The sequence below is a fragment of the Sciurus vulgaris genome, assembly GCF_902686455.1.
Source record: "Sciurus vulgaris genome assembly, chromosome: 2".
Taxonomy (NCBI): domain Eukaryota; kingdom Metazoa; phylum Chordata; class Mammalia; order Rodentia; family Sciuridae; genus Sciurus; species Sciurus vulgaris.
Window position 1 is genome coordinate 190,426,568 of NC_136462.1, and position 5,950 is coordinate 190,432,517.

The 5,950-nt window shown below is 51.7% G+C and overlaps 2 long non-coding RNA genes across 2 annotated transcripts; one reads left to right on the forward strand and one right to left on the reverse strand.

Annotated features, from left to right (window-relative positions):
* Positions 1–436: 436 nt before the first annotated feature.
* Positions 437–1,088, reverse strand: LOC306653887. The gene is made up of 2 exons (XR_013761811.1): positions 971–1,088; positions 437–843 (listed from the first exon to the last, which is right to left on the reverse strand). It is a non-coding gene; the product is annotated as an uncharacterized lncRNA (long non-coding RNA).
* An 859-nt stretch (positions 1,089–1,947) lies between these two features.
* On the forward strand, positions 1,948–4,875 carry LOC306653886. Its single transcript, XR_013761810.1, has 2 exons — positions 1,948–2,087; positions 4,473–4,875. It is a non-coding gene; the product is annotated as an uncharacterized lncRNA (long non-coding RNA).
* Positions 4,876–5,950: the final 1,075 nt, after the last annotated feature.

Here is a 5,950-nt window from a genome sequence, read left to right on the forward strand (position 1 = left end):
TGCTGTCTACAGTAGTGGAAATGAAGCTGGAGGAAGGTGGTTGATTTTTGACTTTATGTGAAAAATGGGTAGAAGGAAGAAATAAGGAATACCTAAGGGGAAGCAGATTAAGATGAACAGCGGGCCCAGGGGCCTGGGTTCAGTCTTCAGAACCACAAAACACAAACATCAAGAGTAGTGTTGAACACTCTGGTTGGAGAACACCTGTGACACTGAAGGGGTAAGGTCCATGGCTGCTGTGCGAAGTCAGAGAAGTCGCTTTCCAGAGTTGATTCCATTCCACACAGGAGGCAAGCCAGTGAGGCTGATGATTCTGATACTGAGAACACTGGGTTTAAAACTCCAGTTCTGTTACTTCATGGTTATTTGATCTTGAACAATTACTTCACCCCTGCCCTCCTAGCCTCCGTTTCCTCATGCAGAGTCTGAAGCTGTAGTTTCTCACAGAACTTCTGGTAAAATGGGAATAGGCACTTGGGATGTATGGTGCCTTGGTTACCAATTAACAATGAATGAGAAAACATAAACGACCAGGTAACAATCATTACATGGTTCTTACACCTTTGTGTAAGAACTAGCCCTTGGGCTTATAAGCCTCGGCACTCTGTAGATCTGGAGTGACTACAACCCCATGTCCCAGGCAAGGAATGCCACGTGGTCTTCCTATACTGGCTTCCTACCATCTTCCATCAAAAGGTGAGAGAACAGGACCTGTTGCACTGCTGTGCTGGAGGAGCTGATCAGACCTACTTGGAGCAAGCCTCGCAAACCTGAGATGATCACAGCTAACATTTACCAAGCACTAAGTGTAGGGTGCTGTGCTGAGTACATCACTGGCATCACCTCAGTGGGCTCGTTTATTATCTTACTCTGAGGAAACGAAAGTTTAAAGAGGTTAAATTCTTCAGGGTCACATAGCTTGTATGGAAGGGCAGGGATCTGAAACCAGACTGCTGAGATCCCTGGTAACTCTCGGTACTATTTACCTCCGGGCCCCACTCTGCAGGCAGACGACGTCACGGGCATCAGAGGCTGCCCAGCTGCGGCACCTGCGCCCTGGCTGACTCTGGTTCTACACGAGCGCTAGTCCAACAGCAGAGGGCAAACGTGTCCTCTCAGCTGCCCCTGGCACTGGGCTCACTTAGCAGGCCCGAGGGATGGGCACCTATTCCAATCGTTGGGCAAGGGGCACCCAACAACTGGCCAGCTCTTGCGCTCCTGCCAAGCTGAGGCCTCAGTGAGGCTGCCTCGAGTGCTTCTGCGGCGCTGGGGGTGGCACCGCGGCCTCGCTCATGCTTGGCAGGCGCTCGACACCGAGGCCCCTGGGCTCTCATAAAGGCCACGGCTACCCTGGTGCTGGAGAGCCCCTCCGATGCGTTTAGGATGGAATTTCCTAACTGCCCAAAGCCACCTTCATCCCCCGCCCACGGCTCTCTTCCATTCAAGAGCCCGTACGCCCCGTGCCGGCTTGGAACGGGGTTCACGCACGTAGCCTGGACACGGGGGCAAGGCGGGGACACCCCTGGCGACACAGGTCCAGGGAGGGCAAGAGGCTGGCCTGAGGCCGCGGAGACCCGCGGAGGCTAGGACCCAGGTCCCCACTACGTTAAGCCTACGTCACTAGGACTCCGCCTCCGGGTCGGCGGCTGAGCCGGAGCCCCCAGAAGATTCCAAATCAGCCCCGTGTTCCCCAGCGCGCCCAACCAGTCCTTGGACCCTGCAGGTGTACTCCGGGGAAACTGAGGCGAGGGCGTCTGTGAATTCTTCCCCTTAGTCCCCAACCCGGGGGGCAGCAAAGCTGTTTTCCCTCTCCTCAAAAACGCACAGGGCAGCAGCAAAGGAGGGAAGGAAGGGGAGGGGGTCAGAAACAAGGAAGGTCTGAGAAGCCAGCCGACCCTGCCACACTCAAGATGGCGGCACGACCGTGGCGAGGTCCCTCAGAGGCGGTACCAGCGCATGCGCAGCGCGGAGTCCCGGCCCGGGACACAAGATGGCGGCAGCGGCGCTGGGGAGGGCGAGGCGGAGGCGGCAAAACGGGAGGTCGAGCAGAACGTGTAGCCGCATCTCCTTCAGTCCGCTCCGGGCAGGTAAGAGCCCCAGGAAGCCATGGCCTCGCCGCGAGCCGCGGCAGGGTCCGGGAATCCGAAGACGGGCAGCGGTGGCCTCTCCGGCGCTTTCCGCTCGGGGCTGCCGCTCGCCTGGTCTCTTTCGCCGCCGCCATCTTAGACCCGCGGGTGGGCAGCCGGGCCGGTGGCCGGAGTGAGGTAGGTGGGCCTGGAGAGCGCGGGCGGAGCGGCCTCCAGGGCCCCTCCGCTGCTGCCGCCGCCACCGCCTTTGTGTCGGGCTCCGACTCTGAGTCGCCTCAGCCCGGGGGCGGGAGCGCGCGGCGGGGCGGGGGGCGGAGCCCAGGAGATGGGCCGGCGCGCGCGCGCCAAACAACCCGCCCCCGCTGGGGTTGGGGGAGGGGAAAGTGCACGCGCGCTGGGCCTCACCCCGCCTCGCGCGCTCTCGCGCCTGCGTACTTTGCAAGTCCTGTGGCTCCTCCTCTCTGGGCCGGAGAGTTCTGATTGGTACACTACTGAGATGCTCCGCCCCATCTTCCTCCAATCCCGGAATCGGATTCTTCCTTCTAGTGGGTTCCTCTGGTTACGCAGATACAGTTGTTTGTCCTTAGCCTCCGCTGCGCTGCTAGAAGTGGGTATGCGTGGGGGTCGGGAAGCCCCTGGCCAAATAAATACGCGACCTTAACGAGAGTGCACGATGTGTTAGACTACGCATAGAGGTTCACTCATGGTTCAGGTGTATAAGCCGGGAAGCGGCAGGAGGGCCTGGAACTTGTCTGCTCGACCCCGAGCTCCTACTGAGGCCACAGACCTGTTGACACCCAAATTTCATAGCATAGCGAATTTATTAATCTTTAAAATTATTACTTTTGTGGTCCTGGGGATCGAACCCAAGGGCTCATGTATGCTAAGTAAACTCTCTGCACTGACCCTGTAGTGAATTTAAATGAGTAAAATTTTCCAATGATAAAGTCATCCTGACTCCCAGTCCTACTGGAGTGCGTGTAAAAATTCCAAATTATTTTGTATCTCCTCTTGCCGTTTCTGGCTCTTCTAAGATATGGAGTTTGATACAGGAATCCGAGGTATTTTCTTTTAAAGACCCTAAATGATTCTGGTGTACAGCTTTGAAAATACTGCAGTGCCCTCATTTGGCCTCTAGCAGATTTGTGCTGCTTATCGTATATACAAAGTGCATCTACCTGGTGCATCTGCATCACAAGACGTTTCTTGGGAAAAATATTTTTCAATAAAGGTGAACGAGATGTGTTATATAATGAGTTTACGTTTTTATTTTTTTTCAAGACAATCAGGGAAGTGTCTTTCGGTGTGGGTGGCTTGGGATGGTGTCCCCAGATCTGTGATATGTGTGTGTGTTCATTTTATTCTTTGGGCTAAGGATACTTCCCTTGGGGGGGTTCCAGTGTTCAAAATGAAATCATGGGCCTTTGTTTAAAAATTATTAAAAACTGGACCCACTGGTGTGGCCCGTAGTCCCAGCCACTGGGGAGGTTGAGGCAAGGCGTTCAAGACCAGCCTGGGCAACAGTGATGTGCTGTTTGCTGTCTCAAAGGAAAAGAAAAAAAAAAAATATATATATATATATACACACACACACACACACACATTATATATAGAGAGAGAGACAGAGACATAATAGTTATTGGTCTTCCTCCTCTTGCTCCTCCCCCCTTTTTAACCGGTACTAGGGATTGGGACACTTTACCATGAGGTAAATCACTGCCCTTTTTACTTTGAGACAGGGTCTGGCTAAGTTGCCCAGGCTGACCTGGAATTTGTGATCCTCCTGCTTCAGGCTTCTGAGTTGCTGGGATGACAGGTGTGCACCACCACACCTGGCTATATAGATTTGAAAAACAAAGTTTGGGCCCTCCTGAACATGGTACTGATGCAACCATGCAGGTCAGTGAACCTGTTGGTTGGAAGACTTGAGAAATACCATTTTCATCTCCTTAGTTTCCAGATCCTCTGGGACCAGCTTGGGCAACATAGAGACCCCATCTCAAAAATATGTATGTGGGGCTGGGGATATAACTCAGTTGGTAGAGTGCTTGCCTTGCAAGCACAAGGCCCTGAATTCAATACCCAGCATGGCAAAAAAAGAAAAAAAAAGAAAAGTCTGTGTTAAAAATTCCAGGTGCGGGACTGGAGTTGTGGCTTAGCAGTAGAGCGCTTGCCTGGCGTGTGTGAGACCCTGGGTTCAATCCTCAGCATGGCATATAAATAAATACATAAAAGATCCTAAACAATTAAAAAAAATCCCAGATTGGGTTTGTCTATTGCCTGCCCTGTCTTGGTCTCCCAACTTGCTCTATGTCCTTGTCCCTATTGTTGTCTTCTCCCTGCAACATTTCACAGGTCAGTGACTCTCTTTTGTTTGCTCTCCAGTTGCTGATACAAGGAGTTCCTTGAGCCCCTGTCCACTCCACTGCTGACCAGTCTACCCACCTGTGCTGAGCCTTCCTGTGCTGCAGGTCTCCCCCAACCTCTGTGGGACCCTGTGACGTGGGGGTCCGTCCAGCTGCAGAAGAAAACCCTCTCATGCTAGCGTTGCAGACCCCAGAGGGTGAGAGAAAGGGGGACCTCATTCAGCCTTGAAACCTGTGGGCTTGGCCCCCAAGGAACAGTCCCACACCTTGGTGTTATCAAGGCACTCTCTCATTGAATATATGTCCTGTTGCCCCTGCATTTTATCTGCCAAACCATACTGATGAAGTAATTATTCACTTTTCCCTTTCCAAATTAACAAAGATGTCTATGACTAAGTGCAATAAAATCAGTGTCCCAGGGATTCCTATGATGTCGTCAACAGCCAACCAGAGCTCCTGATTAGCATGAGCTAATCAGTGTGGCCACAAAGCTTTGGTAAAATTTCAGCATGCAAAGATAATTAATGTTTAAATGTGCCTTTGTGGTCTTATTGCGGGTAAAGGTTTAATTTATTGTGGGTATTGTGACATGTTGAAAACAACTCCAACAATCAAAAATTTGATCTCATTTGGCCCCCTAGGGGTCTAACAGCCCTGGCCAGAAAAGCACGTTGGTCATCTAAGTGTGTGCTGTGTGTGCTTTGGTAGGGAATACAAATTGAAGGAACTGGCCCTCCTTGCTAGTAGGTACTTAATGTGAGTTTTCACTTGGGGATCCTGAAGAATTGAATTAGGTAGTCCTTTTTGGTTGCACTGGTTTTGTTAGCAACAGATTGCTTCCTGCCCTCTAGTGTAATACAAGGTGACCAATTAGATTCCATGCTCCTTCCCAGCTGTGCTTCGTTCTTTTATATATCTTTTACTGGATGGGAGCAGTAAAAAATCCTCTCTCCTCAAGAGGAAGGGGTTCCCATTCTTTCTTTTAGGAATAACTTCTCAAGAGCAGACCCTGTTCTGTCTTTTTGCCACTCTTGGTTTGTAAATGTTTGCAGAATTAATAGGCTACTTTGGGTCCAGGTACTATGTTGAGCTCTGGAGAGAAATGCATTGGCTTGAATTCCTGTTCCTGGAAGTGCTAAAAGTTTATAATGAGGCAAATCAGTTTGATACACCGAGCAGTCTGAGTACTACAGTACCAGTGTTCATGGAGCTGAGGGCCCTGACCTTCAAGCCTGGGAGGGAGCAGTCAAGGAAGGTTTGTTGGAGGATATGAGCCCAGGGGAAGGTTGTTTTGGGCAGAGGAGCAGCAGGAAGGCACCCAGTTTATAGCTGAGGAAACCACAGCCTGGATCCAGGGTTCCTATCTGAAGTTCCATGGTGGCCTTCCAGGGCAGGACTGGGTTGGATTTCTCTACATCTGCAGGTGGTCACCAGGGCCCTTGGTTATAATTGGAGGGTGGGGTGGAGCTGACTCTCTCTGGTCCTCTGTGTGGCAGG